The sequence below is a fragment of the Chaetodon trifascialis genome, chromosome 3 (assembly GCF_039877785.1).
Source record: "Chaetodon trifascialis isolate fChaTrf1 chromosome 3, fChaTrf1.hap1, whole genome shotgun sequence".
Taxonomy (NCBI): Eukaryota; Metazoa; Chordata; class Actinopteri; order Chaetodontiformes; family Chaetodontidae; genus Chaetodon; species Chaetodon trifascialis.
The window spans coordinates 1,756,772-1,774,048 of NC_092058.1; the positions used below are offsets into that span (position 1 = coordinate 1,756,772).

At 46.1% G+C, this 17,277-nt stretch overlaps 1 protein-coding gene across 1 annotated transcript in view; it reads left to right on the plus strand.

Annotated features, from left to right (window-relative positions):
* Positions 1-17,277, plus strand: part of LOC139329552 (semaphorin-3D) — a 75,663-nt gene that overhangs the window by 13,236 nt on the left and 45,150 nt on the right. The gene's annotated exons all lie outside the window — the stretch shown is intronic.

Sequence of the window (17,277 nt, forward strand, 5' to 3'; positions counted from 1 at the left end):
TCAAGATGCTAAATCTAACCTAAAATCAATCTGCTGACATCAACCTTTGACCTTCAAAGGCACCTTGTGTGATGTGACTTCTGAATCTGAGATCAGTCATTAGATGTTTTCTACCGCAGTGCACTCTGGGAGTTGTAGTTGACATTATCTCCCAGAAATCTTTTTTTACACTCAGCATCCCATGAGATAAGATAAGGTAAGATAAGATAAGATAAGATAAGATAAGATAAGATAAGATAAGATAAGATAAGATAAGAGAAAGCTTTGCACATGAGCAAGATATGAGTAATAAAATACAGTGTCTTTGTACTGTTGCATGGTAGAAAATATGTAATGCAGTAAAAAATATACAGGTACAGTAAAAATATGCGATATTGCACAAGTTAGCTGCACAGATTTAATGGATGAGGATTCATGCTGATGTCCCAAAAATCTGAGCTGCGACCTGAGTGAATGTGACCTGATACACTGCTGATAGCATCCTGTCTGCCAGTGACACACACGCACGCACACACACACACACACACACACGCACACACATCGTTGAGCTGCTGATCCTTCATCATCTCACTGCTTTGATCTGAAGTGCTGACTCCTCTGTTGATGCCTCCATTGTTAGCGAGGTGATAAACATCGACCCAAAGCTCCAGTTTGAAGTCGTTAGTTGACTTTCAAACGCTCGCTGTGCCTCCAAACTACCTGTGAGCAGCTTCACTGAACAGATTCTCCCTGAAATATAAATGCAGAGCTGACTTCAGATCAGATTTACAGATTCACTTTGACTTTCACTGGTTTTCAGTGTGTGTGTGTGTGTGTGTGTGTGTGTGTGTGTGTGTGTGTGTGTGTGTGTGTGTGTGTCACACTTCCTGTCCTTTACAGCTTGAGCTCGTCTTGGACAGACGGACAGAATACTTTCTGTTTCCCAGAGAAACTTTATTTGCTTCCTGCTCTTCAAATCAAACGACACAATCGGAGCTGCCTGTTAAAGTTTAATGTCGGCCCTTAAAGGACACAAAGGCTGCGGACTTTGTGTCACTTTTTCCCGCTTCAGAGCTGCAAGAACAACGTTTTTATTGCAGCTGTGAGACGAGCGTCTCGGTCAGCGGCCGTCTCCTCTCAAACATTGTCCGTCCTCCAGCTCGTTTCAGCTCTGTTGTTTCCTCCGTCGCTCAGATAATAAATGTGTGTGTGTGTGTGTGTGTGTGTGTGAGTGTGTGTGTGAGTGTGTGTGTGTGTGTGTGTGTGTTAGTGAGCAGTTGTTGGGTTTTGTTTCGTTTTTTTGAATCATCTTTGACTTCATTGTGTCTCCCAAACCAAACCTGAGCGGACGAGCCGATGAACCAATGAGTGTGTGACAGCTCATGTCAGCTGATCGTCTCAGCTGGGCTCGACTCAGCAGCCGTTTGCTAACATGTCAGCTACACTGCTGTGAGTTTGTTTTGGGGTCAGTTAATTAAAAATCTATACAAATCCATACATTTAACGTTAGAACACGGGTTAAAATCATGGAACTGATGACGTGTTTCATCCCCTCTCAGCACAACATGTGGACAGGAGGGGCTGGGGTTCGAACCCTCAACCCTGAGACAGGTGGAGGACCTGCTCTGCGTCCTGAACCACAGACGTTATCACAGCTTTGCTCTGAAAGTGATCCGACTCGCTCTGGGTTTGTTCCATCGTAGTGAAGCGGTTCCTTGCTGTGCAGTAGCGACAGTTAGCTTCAGTTAGCTCCTGTTTCATGTGAATCAGTGTGTTTTGGCTGACGTGGAGCTGTGTGGAGCTGCAGGGTGAAGTCTGGACTCTCGCTGGTATTCGAAGTCCTGATGTGTTCCTGGAGTTGTCTGATCGAGTGTGAGTGGATGAAGATACGTGATGTTTCCTGTGATGTCAGTGTGCTGGTGAAGCTGCTGTGTTTGTCAGTTAAATCTTTATTCGTATCAGAGGATCATCAATCACCTCACAGTGGCTGCCGTCCGTGTGTGTGTGTGTGTGTGTGTGTGTGTGTGTGTGTGTGTGTGTGTGTGTGTGTGTGTGTGTGTGTGTGTGTGTGTGTGTGTGTGTGTGAGAATTAGGGTGTGTGTGTTTGTCCAGCTGTGTGTGTGTGTGTGTGTGTGTGTGTGTGTGTGTGTGTGTGGAGGAGTGCAGGGTGTAGCTGGTAATGGCAGGGCTCAGTGTCACAGATATGGAGGCAGTGGGAGTGGATGATCTCCCCTCCTCTGATATCTTATCATCACGCAGAGATTCAGACCGCAGATACACACCTCGAAGCACACAGGCCTCACACACTCGCTGGCTACGCCTCTTCTCCGCCTGCATGTGAAGCTTTTATTGGACTCTGGAGGCTCCGCTGATATACCGGCTGGTATTTGGCCTCCCGGCCCTTCAGGCTGTGTCAGCCACGACTGAGATGATTCAGATTCTTTCCTCATTTCACCAAAACTGCCTGTTTTTTTTCACCGATGCTTGTTTTCACTTGTTTTATTGACATTAATTCAAGCGTATCTCAGTCTTTCAGGTGCAACTCAGTGTTTTTATGAGTCAAACTAAAGTAAAACACTGAATACTGTGAGCTGATTACGACACGAGGAACTGCAGAGAGGTGACAGAACATGAGGGGGGAGGGTCTCCAGCTCTGCTCAAGCATCTTAAACCTGCAGGCCAACAGGAGCCCCCCCACGCTGAGCCCAAACGTCCTGTTAAAACAGGTTGAATTAAAGGTAATGTTGTTCAGCACAAAATACTCGCTCTTAAGATTAAAATTATACTGAGTGAACTGTTAAAACATATTTAGTGGAAAGTTTGTCATGAAAAGCAGCTTCTGTGTCCAACAGACAAAATAAGACTGAAAGAAAAATCTGCCTGCAGAAACGTTGTCGCGTTCAACCATCGAGTCATGTCGTTTCTGAGAGATCGAACTTCTCAAACTTCTGCATGTAATTAATAAAGTCACTAATGAGTCCAGTGATCTCCAACAAGCAGAAACCAGTGAAACCAGTTGGCTTCACCCGTCAGCAGACACGATTCTGTAGAAAACAAACGTGAGCTGTAACACAATGATGCACACACACACACACACACACACACACACACACACACACACACACACACACACACACACACATTGAGTGCCACTCACTTCACTTCCCTCAATAGAAAAACATGATTTCAAGGAACAAACACCCACACACACACCCACACACACACACACACACACACACACACACACACACACGGCCTTATATATGCCATGTGATTGTTTTAAAGTTATTTAAACTCTTCATTTAACCAAAATACAAACCTGAAACTCAAATCTGTTCTTTTTTCCAGTGTTAGTGCTGCAGTGCTCACTGATACAGTGTAAATGGAAACAGGTTAATATAGAAATATGACATATTTCTGAGAAAAGAGGCTGTATTGTCCCGTAAAACAATGATCACCTCCAGCGCGCGCCGCTCACTTCACTTCCCCCGATAGAAACCATTGTTTGAAGGAACAAAGCGGCCAGCGGTCGGTAGCAGCCAGCAGCCACGTTAACGCTTTCAGTGACGGAGAAGCAGAAAATCATCAGTGAGTCAAATGAAAGGAGAAACAGACAACAGACTCTCTCTGGGACTTACTGACGGTCTGAGTCTGTTCCTGCTGTGAGGACGCTCGTACGTCCTGCAGACTGAAGCAGCGCGGCCTTCGTCGCCTGCGTCAGCCGGCAGAGCTGCTGGTTTCCTGCCGCTGGATCATAGCTGTTAGCGCGCTGATGGGGGGGTGGGGGGGTTCTGCCGCTCCTGCTCAGACTGACAGCTGTCAGGAGGGATTAAAGCAGCTTTTCTTTCAGACAAGACAGAGGAAGGGGATGAAGAGGAGGACGAAGAAGAGGTGGAGAAGCGAGCAAAGCGAGGGGACACGAGACGTTTAAGCTTCACACACATTCTTCTTCTTTGTCTCGGTGTGAGGAGCAGCCGGGAGGGTCCGCTCGCCTCCCAGGAGGGTCCGCTCGCCCCCCGGCTGCTCCCACTGTTCCCAGCACATCCAGTGAATAGACGCTCCTTTCACTGCTCGCTAAGACGCCTAATGAGGGGGGACTACTTTCTGTCTCGCTGGGTGTCAATCCAGAGGCTGCTCTGTGTGTGTGTGTGTGCGTGTGTGTGTGTGTGTGTGTGTGTGTGTGTGTGTGTGTGTGTGTGTGTGTGTGTGTGTGTGTGTGTGTGTGTGTGTGTGTGAATAGTGTTTTGCTCCTTGTGTTAAATATGTGAGAACTCAGAGTTTAGCCTGTGTTTAGCCGTCGGTCAGTCGGACTGAAGTATCTCAACAGCTGATGCAGAACGAGTCTTTGGCTTCGATGGTCCACGGACATTTAGTCCAGGACCACCAGCAGGTCCCAGGTTGTCCTCATCAGGTCTCTTCATGATGGATTTGGACAGAGCTTTGTGCAGACATTCACAGTCCTCAAATCTCTGAAAGAAATCTTTGCTTCTCATTAAAGCTCAAATCCCCAAACCTCTCTAACGTCTCTGTTTGAGCCGAAACTTGCCACTAAATCTCACTGAGGCTCTAAATCACGGAGAACACACCCTTATCTCACTGCAGTCGCTTGTAAATTAGCATTTTTTCGTGCCTCTCTGCATGCCAGCCTTTAGCGCTCCCTTCAGACTGACTGGAATTCCAGCTTCAGTGAAGACTTATCGACTGCTCGGCCGACATGTGGACTCCTGTGTTATTGCAATATGTCAGAACTGACTGAAGCTCAGTAATTCAGGTTCTGGCTGATCACGGCCGTTAAAGAGGCGTTCGGCTGAATGTCAACATTCACTCATAGTGTTCCCTTTGTGCAGCTCCACGGTGAGAGATTTCAGCTGGAAACTGATCAGAAGCATCAGAGCGTCACTGCAGGAGAGATCTGTCCACTGTTTCACACAGAACGCAGCTGAAAGTCTTCGTCACAGCAGCGGTGTTCATTTAAAAGCATCGACATTCATAAAAACAGTATTTTATGAGCTTTTAACCAAAGAACTGCAGCTTTGAATGATGTAAAATCCTCTGTAACCGCAGAAGATACTGCAGAGTGAACCAGATCCTTCTGTTTGAAGTCAACATCAGCAGAGGTTCATTACACTCTGATGCTTATTGATCTCTTATTCAACCTTTTAGCTGTCTCATTGTTTTTTGTTTTTTTTTATTGGCAAGGCTTGACGGAAACAATAATTCAGGTAGCAGCTTCCCGTCTTCAGCTCCTCGCTCAACAAAAGCTGCTTTGAGTTATTTTAGCCTTTAATCAGCTGCTCACGTTAAAGATTAAACTGAATGAGATTCAAAAAGATTCGGTGTGACAAGGCGCTCTCACCCCCCCCCCCCCCCCCAATCATCAGTAATAAAACCCTCATGCAGAAAACAGCAGGATGCTGATCTCAGACGCAGCTGCATTTAATAATAACTGTAAACAAAGCAGCAGTAAACAGGTAAACACCTGAAGACTGACGCAGCCGTCGACATGTGGCCTGGTTTCGACCTGTAATCACAAACCAGCCGTCCTGCTCACGATCGTCCCATTCAGTCATAAATCTGATGAATGTCTCTGAAATGAGCCACAGTCAAACTGCTGAAAGGTTGCCAGGTTCTCTGCAGGATATCCCCCCTTTTCAGACTCATTTTGGATGTGACTGATGTTTAGTATTTGAAATGGGTGGCAGCAGGTTGCCGGGAAGACACACACACACACACACACACACACACACACACACACACACTGGAACAGAAGAAACCCTCCAGACTTTGTTGAGGCAGTAACGAACTTAAGGTTCCTGCTGGTCGACTCTTTTCACTCCACCCTCCCACAAATCCTGAAGGCAGAAGCCGAGACATAAAAGCAGCGTTCCATCTAAGCAGACAGAGCGCATGCATCACTCCTCCTGCACAAGACTGATGATATGCACGCACGCAGACACACACACACACACACACACACACACACACACACACACACACACACACGCACGCAGACACACACACACACACACACACACACACACACACACACACACACGCACGCAGACACACACACACACACACACACACACACACACACACACACGCACGCAGACACACACACACACACACACACACACACACACACAGACACACACACACACACACACAGACACACACACACACACACACACACACACACAGACACACACACACACACACACGCACATACACACACACACACACACACACACACACACACACGGAGGTCCGAGCCTCTGACTGTTGTTTCCTCACTCGAACAATGAGCAGCAGTTTCCTTCTGGGCTTCTTCCAGGAAAAAGCTTCATTTCTGTGTAGACGAAGAGGAAGAACGGAAAGAAAAGACTGTGAGGAGGAAACAACATGTTCACCCTGCACCTGTAGCTTGAACTCATCAGGTTCAGCTCCTTCACACACACTCTGATGTCCGCCAGGACACACGAGACAAAAAGCAAAAGACTCTGAGCCAATGAGAATGGAGCAGATCCATCTTCCTCCACGGTTACAGTTTGTGCTTCCTCACTGAGGAGGAGGAGGGATACGTTCTGTTAGCTGCGTTACCTGAACAAATCTCTGGCAACAAACGGACAAACGATGAAGATACTGACTTGATTTATCTCACTCGGACGCTTCAGCCTCATATTAGCTGTGACTGAACTGAAGAGGACTGTGGAGTGACTTCATGGTGAACGTGGAGAGACCATCAGTCTGCAGCTGTCTGACGCTGTACTGAGGCGCTTTGAGCTAGATGCTAACATGATGACAGTGCCACCATGCTAACGCTTAGGTATAAGCTTTTCCATCTCATTTAAGTGTGTTAGCATGCTAACGTTTGCCAGTTCACACAGCTGAGGCTAACAGCCGTGCCGTCAGTTGTTTGTCTGATCTGACAAAGTGATCGTCATCACTGGCGTCTGAAAGTCAGGACTGGAGGCGTCGGCTGTGAGAGAAACTTGCTTTTCTCTGATTGTGCAGTCAGTCTGGCGTCGCGTTGACATGTTCCTGACCTGCTAATCTGAATCTCTTGTTCTTTTAGATTAAATATTACGTTGCGTCATGCTGCTTCGCGGGCGAGCCGTCAACCCGTCTGATGAACTGATAAAACACATGATTTTAATGGCTGAGGCAGTTTTTACATCTGGAAATATAACAAACAAGCTTGTTTGCTTCGACTTCCTCAAACACGTGTCGAGCAAACCGACGTGTGTGTGACAGACGAGTAACCGGCTGCAGGTGTGTTCTTTCTTTTCTCTGACGGCGAGCCTGAAGAAAAGCTTCAAGGATCTGGGACTTGTGTCAGAGTCAAGGGGCCCGTTTCCCGTATCCTTCTCTTTCCCTGCGCCGCCATCAGGAAGTGGATGACATCAGCTGTTTTCCTCTTCCCAGAAACCCCCCGAGAGAGAGAGAGAGAGAGAGAGAGAGAGTTTCCTCGAGGACAGATAGAGGCGGTGATCAGAGAGAGGTTAAGAGGACGCTTCCCTCTTCCCAGAATTCCTTGTACACGGCAGCCCAGTTCCCATCGCGCCATTTGTTTGTCTTGACTCTCCTCTGGAAAATCTCGTGCGACTCTCGCTCGACCGCCAAGTCTTTCATCTGCAGATAAAAGCAGCGTGTTTATCGTCTCGTCACGCTTTTCTGTCCGCGTGCTGGAAGACGAGGCTGAACCGTGTCTCTGCAGCACGGAGACGGATCCTGGACCAGGACTGAAGCGGACTCAGACCGTCGCTCCTCTGACACCTTGAACTGTGACCTCTGAGGTCGCTCTTACACCTGTCGATGGTTCACCTTCACGCTGACTACAACAAACAAAGAACACATCTGGTCTGACACGAAGCTCACTGATTGGACAGCTTTGGTGATGTCACCCTGCATCATCGGTGCTACACACAGATCCATGTGAGAAAACCAAACAGCACATCTTCTGCTGTGTCTTCATGTGTGTCCTCTGTCCTGAAACTGGACGTCTTGTGAAGAACAGGCGGAAACAGTGACATCATGGAACATAAGAGGCATCATGGGATGGACTGTGGGACCACTCCCCTTAAACTCCCTCCTGCTCTCTGATTGGTCACCTGCAGACAGGCACAAATGTCACAAGTTGATTTTCCATATTGATCGCTTCCTTCAAAATTCATCACCAAGACAAACGAGAAACAGGTCAGGTGTGAAAGTGCCTCAGGAAGCATCTCCACCTTTCACCTGTCCTCAGTCACACCTGTGTGGATTTGGATTTTTTCCTTTATAAATCTGGAGGTTGTGGATTTGCTTTGGCTCTCAGTGATCGCTCACACATCAGCGCTGTTATACCGTCCAAAACAATCAAATTAAAGTGAAATTAAGTTAGACACTGAGGCTGAAAAAACAAGTAAAAATGTTAGTGATTCATCCAAAATCACTCAGTGATTTACCGTGAACTGCTCTGCCTCACGCAGATCATCAAAGTCCCCTCAGCCTTTCATGACGTCAAACAGTCTTTATTGACACACATAAGTCCATCAGACATCTGTACATTCCCTCCCTGCTGTGAACTGACTGCTGATGAATCCTACATTGTTACTCAGGATGGATTTATCTTTGAGTCTTAATTCGTCTCCCTCCTTTTTAAAGAACACAGAGCTTGAATGTGAGAAGACAAGACTTTGGAACGTTTCGCCGTCCTGTCCTCGATTCAAGAATGTTGTTTTGCTTTCCTGTGGAGAGTCTGACGTCTTCCAGCGTGACTCTGGAGTCACGTCTCGGAGCCGTGAAACAGGCCTGAGGATGGACTTCTCTTACTCTGGAAGCTCTGGGAGTAAAACCAAAACCTTTCTGACTGACCTGGAGTCAGCCAAGAGTACAAAAAACCCAAAACAGAACCAGGTCTGTGCTGCACGCACACATTCATAGTTCATCCCGTCTTACTGCACGTGAATTAGCTGTAAAATGAAATAATATCATTGATCATGTTGGACAGTTTTTGGTTCTGGACTGAAACGCAGTTACACCTGTGATCAGACCGAAACACGGAGCCGCCGGCCTCCTGATGAATCGAACAGTGAAAGTACATGATGTGCTTGAAGTACTGCAGTGTTTAAAGGAGTCCTGCGTCCTCAGCAGCAGCAGGCCTGTGTCCACTGCAGCTCCCCGCTCGCATATTTCTGCTGCTGCTGCTGCAGTGAATTCCATCCAAATGAGCTTTTATGTGTTTGACTCTGAATCAAGAATTCTGCAATAATTTCCTCCTCAGAGGGAAAAACAGCCTGAAACCAAGTCGTTCATATGCATCATGACTCACGCAGGCTTCAGTCTCTGTACGACACTGATCTCAGTGGGCTGCAGACGTCCCTTAACTGCAGTGCTTTCACACATTTTCTGCACCAGAGCCAAATATGTGGATCTTTTTGGAAAAGCGTTTACCTGAAACACGCGAGGAGGACTCGACTGATCCCTAAAGCGACGCCATTTCCTGCTGCAGGTGATCATTTGGTTTTATTCCATCGCTCTCTGGTGACGTTATCACATCGGACAGGACTGAAACTGCAGGAACACAAACTCCAAACTCTTCCAAAGTAGATTAAATTAAGCGGGTAGATGCTCTCACTATGCCTCTGTGATTTTAACGTGATTATTTAGGCCAACAGGAAGACAAATGAACATCAGCGCAGCCTCGATTTCTCCAATCTGACCTTTAGCTCCACATCTGTGTTTGCCTGGTGGATGTTTTCACCTCCACACATTAGTGAAGTCTGGCCTCCACAAAGTAAATCAAAACAGTTGCATGAAGGGAAATATGTCCCCCCCCCCCCCCCCCCCCCCCGCGCCCCACCCCAGGTGGAAGAAAGCCTCTGAGATTTGCCGTCTCTCGACGCTCCAGCTTTTAGCATTTCCATCCACCTGAGCATTTGCACATGTTGTCCACAGACCAAGAATGTGCGTCTTCTTCCTCAGAAAGTAGATCTGACCCATTTCAATCCGTCGCTGCTTTGCAGGATCACAGAACATTTCATCAGCAGTGTTTCTGTTTTCTCTTCTTCAGTGCAAATTAAGTTCAACTACATTTTGTTGGCATCTATTGAAGCAGCACATTCAGTTTTGTCGTGCATGTCGTTCAAGCATTACATGATAAGTTCATTAATTGATCAGTCAATCACAGAAAATTATTTTTTTTGATGATCAATTAACTACTGAAATCTGAAAATTTGCTGCTTTCTGTCTTTCTATGGTGACAAAACGTCATTTCAGAAAGTTCAGTTTTTACAAAGACATTTTAGTGACCTTTTCATTGACCAAACAATGATTTGAGAAACATGATTGATGCCAAGTCAGGGAAATTAAATTGTTGAAATAAACAGATTAATCAATAATGGAAGTTGCAGCTGTAGCTGTGATGATGTGCAGTGATGTAGCTCTGAGGCGAATATGCAGTTAGACTAAAAATGAAGTCTCAGTGTGTGAGTGAGGTGAACGGGTTGTTGGGTCAGAACTCAGTGAGGAACTGATGGACACGATCGCTGCAGGGAGATCAATTTCAGCTTTTCTGATTCATAAAGGAGAAAATCAGCATGAACAGAAATAAAGATCTTTTTATTCGAGGTTTCTTTGACTCTGGTAGAATTACAGTGAAATCGTCCAGATGTCTGTCCACAGTGAGGTGTCCTCTGTCCACAGTGAGGTGTCCTCTGGTCTGTATGTGTCTCTTGATGCTGGTTATAAGGCGTTGCACTCTTTCCAGATGTGCTCAGTGAGGCTTCCCGCCTGCTGCAGCAGCTGTTCGAACGCTCAGTCAGTAAAGACATCCAGAGGTGGTTTACAGTCAGGTACCAGGTACCAGGCTGGATCTGGAACCTCTGTGGGAGCTGTGGACCTCCTGTCCACTGTGGCAGCAGGTTAGCAGGAAGTCAGTAACACACAAACAAACTGTTTCGTTTTATTAAACCGAATCCTTTTGAATCTCTTAATGTTCATCTCAAACTCTGAAGACGTTCCAGGAGCTAAAAGTTCGTCCAGACAGATGAATCATTTCCTGTTCATCTGAAGGTTTTTCATGTTGTTCAAGCTCAGCTGAGGCTGCTGGGAAAGTCCCGCAGGGGTAAGTTATAAGATCAAAATGATGCCAGTTCATCCGGAGGAGACCTGAAAGGGTGTGAATTTAATGGACTCCATCCAATAGTTTTCAGTCTGACGGCGTCTCACTGCTACTGTTTGACTTTATTTTTAACTTTGCACCTGCAGCTTTAATGTGCACTGAGAGCTCCATCAGATCTTTAGTCTGTTTTTTTATTCTCTTTTATTTTCTAGTTCAGTCGTTTCTGTGCACATGTGCATGTTTTTCTTACCTACTGCAGGTCAGTTCTATATAGATATTATCTATCAGATTACCCAAAGAAATTCAGCGAACTCAAAGGTGCAGATACAGATTCATCCATCCATCAGCTGTTAACCCTTTTAAGGACGCTGAAGCCAGCTGACACTGGAAGAGCACCCTGGACAGGTCAGCAGCCAATCACAGGGCAGCAGCTGACCTAATCCAACATGAAACCAGCTGTTCCAGCTTTATTTTGACCCGCTGTGGTTCAGTTTGTTTCGTTTCAGTGGAAAAGCTCTCTGAAAGTGTTGACCTGGACGTCACGTTCAGCTCTGCACTGAAATCACACTAAAAACACATTTTGTGAGCAGAAATTGTCGCTGAACGATGAACAAATGGGTTTTTAAATGTTCCTTTCGGATCACATGAACTGTGATCTGCACGTTTGAAGATCTTAAGGTTTTCTGGAGAGGTCAGAGCACGAGCTGCAGCACTGCGAGGATGGAAAGGGAAAGAGGAGTGTGGTCGGGGTGAGGAGTTTAATAAAGGAGGAGGAACGCATAAAGCTGATTAGATGAGCCATGTCAACACAGAGGAGACGGCGATAAGGCAAAGACAGACAGAGACCTGGAGGAGAAAGAGAAACCAGAGAAATTAACTGAATGCTGAAGTGATAAGATGACAGGAGGGATCAGTGGGGAGGGACGGGTGGAAGGAGGGGAGTCCTTAAATCATGCTGAGGATTAGAGGGCTGGCAGGGAGACGTAGTAAAGCTGTCACCTCCTCCGGCCGACGGACACTGACAAATATCATAGCATCACAGAGGAGGAGGAGGAGGTGAAGAGGAGAGGAGGGACGGAGAGGAATGATGGAGGAGAGAGGAGGAAAAAGGAGGAGCTGAGGACTCAAGAAAGGAATTAGAGAGCAGTGAGGAGGAGGAGGACTCCGAGTTATAAATAAAAGAGCTAGAAACAGTAGAAGAAGAATTGCTGGGAGTAATGGAATCAGGTCCTCTGATAAATCAGCCAGCAGTTAAAACGAGACTTTTTCAGCTCCCCGTCGAGCGGCCGGCCACATTTTCACCTCCTCATCCCGTAAACACAATAAAACGACTTTAATCCCTCGAGCAGCAGCGAGAAACGCTCGCTTCTCCTCTGCGGAGCACTCCGGGGAGACGGAGGTCACGCGAAGCATTTGAAGTATTCAGAGGCTCTGATTTTACAAGGCGGGTCAAAAGTGTATCCAGTGGAATCGAAGTGGGAGCAGCCAGGGACTCCCATCATGCATCTGCTCCCGCAGCAGCCATCGGTCCAGTCCTTTAGAAAAGACTGTTAACGAGCTGCAGGTCAGACTCGAAACGACGCTCACTGACGCTGAGTACAAGTATACACCAGAGTACTTTGTTCGTGGTTATTTCAGTGAAAACTATAAGATAAATGCATATTTATGTCTCCGTCCCCTAAAAATCTTCAGTATTAAAGCCTTTGGTTTTACTGCTAATGTAGATTTCCCCCCAGATAGTTTAGATGTTTTCATTTAAAGTATAATTCAATTCTTCATCCTTTTCGTCAGCTGACACAGTGTCACAGCATCTCCTTTTAAATTAAAGCTTCTTCTCTTCTTCTTCTTGAGTTTTTGAACATGAAGCTCAACAGACGCGTTAACCAGAACAGGATGAAAACTAAAAATAAAATCTTTTGCCACAAAAACATTTTCTCCTCTTTTGAAGCTTGAATTGTTTGGGACCAGTTTTCCATATTTAGGAAGTCCATTTTCGACTTTTTATTCTCTCTTTATTTAAACAAACTTGTCCCTCTGCTAACAGGAAGCTGTGCACAAAGAGTTGACGTTTCAGAGCAGAAATGGTTTATTTCAGGCGCGTCGTGTCGGAGGATGTAGGTTAGAGAGTCAGCGGCATCTCTCTCTCTGTCGGGTCTGTCTATTATCTGATTCATCCTTTCTTCTCTCTCTTTGTTTAATGTTTCCATCCTCTTATCTCTGTCCTCCTCTCTCCCAGAAACATGTAATCAAACCGTTCCTCACCGCGTTTAACGATGGACGTCCAGACGCAGCTGAAAACCTTTGTTTTGTTTACTCATTGTTTAGCCCCGCCCCCCGCGGTACAACAGGAAGAGAAAATAAAGATGGCCGAGCTGATAACCATGGGAACCGTTCGCCTCTACAGCCTCATCACCTCTGCTGTGTGGAACGCCGGCCTCTTTTTAACCTGACGATCACATGATTCTGTGATTTTCACCATCAGATAGTCATAATTATTAGAGTTGTTGTTGTTGTTGTTGTTGTTGTTGTTGTTGTTGTTGTTGATGTTGTGTTCGGGCTCTTGTGGGAAAGCTCAGCTTTCAAGGCCTCCACAGGAACAATGAACAAACATGAACCCTCGCAGAGGCTGCAGCTGTGGACGCCGGATCATTGTTGATGGTCAGGCAGAGGAAGAGATGCATTTCAGTGTGTTAAAGGTGAACGAAGGCGACATGTTCGTGATGTCACATCCTCCGACGAGGCTGACGGTGAAAGTAGAGGCCGCTCTGCTGGCGGGCTTCCTCTGACCAGCCCCTCTGCTCTTAATGTGGATGTGGGAAAGGCTGAAAAAGTCCAAAACAACCAAACAGTCACTTCACGTCCGCAGGATCGTCTGAGTCGTCTCTTAACATCCTGAAGTCCTGCTCATGCCGACGCAGTTTCTCGATTTATTCTTCCGGTTTAAAAGGAAGCTGATGTTGCTCATGAGCGACGTGGTGCCATGTTAACCTCGTGTTTAACCTTCTGCACAACAGAGACGTAAAGGCGGGGACAGATGACACAAATACGTCTGTGTGAACTTGTTGTCCTATTAGCGAGCAAGCTAAGCAAACGAGCTAACACCACGAAGCTGGTGGTCAATAACGAGCCATGCGGATCCTCCGAGTGTGTGATCAGTGTTAGGCGTCCAGCCTCCTCCTACACACACTCGCACACCTTCACCAGAGTATGTGTGAGTGTAGCAACAGATGGAAGCAGCTAGCTGTGCTAACAATGGCAGCTTTATGTTTCGCCATATTCTGCTGAGTGTTTGTTTCTCAGAACATCTGTAACATCTGGAGCAAAAATGTTGAATTTTGAGAAAGAAATCTCGAGTCTTGATTAATTGGTTGGCAGATAATTCCTCGTATGGTCAGAACAGTTGAGTGTTGGTTGAGCTGTAAACTGAGCGCCGTCCTCTGCGGCCTGCAGGCGACCTGAATCTGAACAAACAACACCACACACACGTAAACAAACGTCTGTTTTGACTGGACAGAAGCTGACGTGACCTCGTCCAGGTGCCTTCGTCTCATTGTGTCGGTGAGAGAGTGTGTGTGTGTGTGTGTGTGTGTGTGTGTGTGTGTGTGTGTGTGTGTGTGTGTGTGTGTGTGTGTGTGTGTGTTTGTGCATCTGAGGTTCATATGTGGGTATTAACCTGAGTGTTTGTGTTATGAATGTGTGTTCAGTATTTGTGTGTGCGTGCGTGCGTGCGTGCGTGCGTGCGTGCGTGCGTGCGTGCGTGCGTGCGTGCGTGCGTGCGTGTGTGTGTGTTTAAATCAAATCAACAGACAGTCAGAGGAAACAAACGATGAGTTTCCTTCAGGGATTTATTTAAAAACTGTTGTCAACACCCAGGTTTCCTTTGGACGAAGCACACACACACACACACACACACACACACACACACACACACACACAGGCAGTCAGATGAGCAGAGAGGAAGAGACAGTTTGTTCCTCGTCTGTCTCCATGTTGACATTTTGGTCTCAGGAGGTCGTTTCCTCGAGTCAAGTGTTAAACACGAATGAACTGAGCTGATGTGAAACACATGATGTTGTCAAAGTCACGTCACACTTCTGTTTTACACTACAGGCACAAATAATAGTCTGAGTGGACAGACGTGGTTTGTTGTTTCACCACAAAAAGAAGAAACTTTTCTTTCTGGCTTGTTTTTCGTCACTTGACCCTGAACTGACAGCTTTACTGTTGTTTGCTCAGAGTTTCTGGTTCTTCACCGCAGACACACACGAGACACGACCTGCTTTCATTAACCTTTCTGTCTCTGTTTGATGTAAATTCGTCCTTTAATGTAAAAAGCACTTTGACAGGTTATGAAAATAATACAAAGCATTCCAGAGGATAATCTGTGAAAACCAGGAATTAAAGGGGACGCTTTTAATTTGAAAGGGTTTTGTCTCATGGCGGATAAAAATGACTGGATGTTAAAGGCTGTGATTAACTTCTGAGTCATCCTCGGTTGTTTTGAAGTCGATCAGTGGCATTAAGGCTTTGAGACTCGCCTCTATCTAAAGTCATTTTTCCACAATGAAGATGTTTTGAAGCCTCTTGAAGTTCATTTTGTTGCGTGTGGACAAAACGATGCAGATTTGTCTTCACATCGTACTTGAAACAGTAAACAGGTAGAAATGGAAATGTTGTCTGAGGTGATGTTTCCATGTTTTGTGCCGTCGGTGTCCCGCTCAGTCACACCGAGGACAGACTGTCTTTCCTCTCTCAGCAGGCGTCTTTTCAACCTGTCGAGCTTTTTAAAACCTGCTGACATGATGCTCGCCAGCCGGCTGCCATGACAGATCCTGATAAATGATGATACGATAACACGGCCGTTTTCTCCTGGAACTGTGCTGCGAGATCAGCAGATTACTCTGCGTTTCACCACCTGGAAAAATTTCATGGTCAGCTACAGTTACAGTGGAGGGACATTTCAGAGTGCGATTCATCAGTTTGTATTTTAGTGACCTTTTCAAGGAAAATATGTGTTTGATCTGTGTGAAGGCAGAGAGCCTGACGGGGTCAGGAGGCCCGACCAGAGCCTCTGTTTGAAGTGACTGTTAACACCTTTTGATGGAAAGTAAATCAAGAAACCACAGACATGCAAAACAACTCAGACAAGATGCTAAATGTCCACACTGATGTATAAATGCCACAAAGGTACACAGAATGACCACAAAAAACCCAAAATAGCAACATAAATGACTATCAAGAGACACAAAATAACTACAAAAAAAACCCAAATGACCACGAAGAGATGCAAAATGACAACAAGGAGACTCAAAATGACCTCAGAGTGATGGAAAACTCTTGCAGGGTGTCTTGCTCTTGTGTAGGAGGGGTGGGGGTCTTCTCCATGTCTGTGCCCGGGGGTTTGTTGTCTCATAGTTTGTCCATGGTTGGACTGTGTCGTCTTTCTGCTCAGGAGGACAAGAGGTCAGCTCTGAAGCGAGCTCACAAAGCTCGCTGTCTTTCCTCTCTCAGCAGCTTCTTTCTCCTCTTTCCTCAAAGTAAACTCTTAAAATTGGCTCGCCACCACAATCGTAAACGGTACAAAATGATGAATTGAGCCGTTTCCCTCGTGAGCTGCGTTCCCACATTAGCTCAGCCACCCAGTTCCTGCTGCACGTATAGTTCCTGTCGACCAGAGATTTATTCAGGTGGCCACCAGCTCGCTGAGGACACGTCCAGAGTGCAGAGGGAATGAGGGAAAAAGTCAGAAAAGCAAAAATATATCTTTAGTTTGTTTATTTTGCAGATTGCACAGATTCAATTAGACTTCATATCAGGACTGTTGAGCCATAAATCCCCAAACGTATTGATTCCAGTCAGAATTTGAATTTAATTATCTGCGAGTTTCAGTTTCATCACCTTGTTTTTTGGAAAAGAGGAGCTTTAATGTGTTTAATGCAGGCGTCTGATTCCCACATGACCAAACTTAATCTGGTATAAATCTGTACAGAGCGTAATTTCATTTATTGCTGGTGATGCAGATTACACGCTCGGTCTCATGACGGTGGTTTTCTTGCTTTTCTGCGAGCAGAAAGCAAACGTTCAGGTTGTCTTAGAGCAAATCAGCACGTCTCGTTGTTTCTGGCCTGACTGGAGCTCTGGACTGTCTCTTCCTCTGTCCGTCTCCTCCGCTCTCGCTCTCTCTGGTCTCAGTT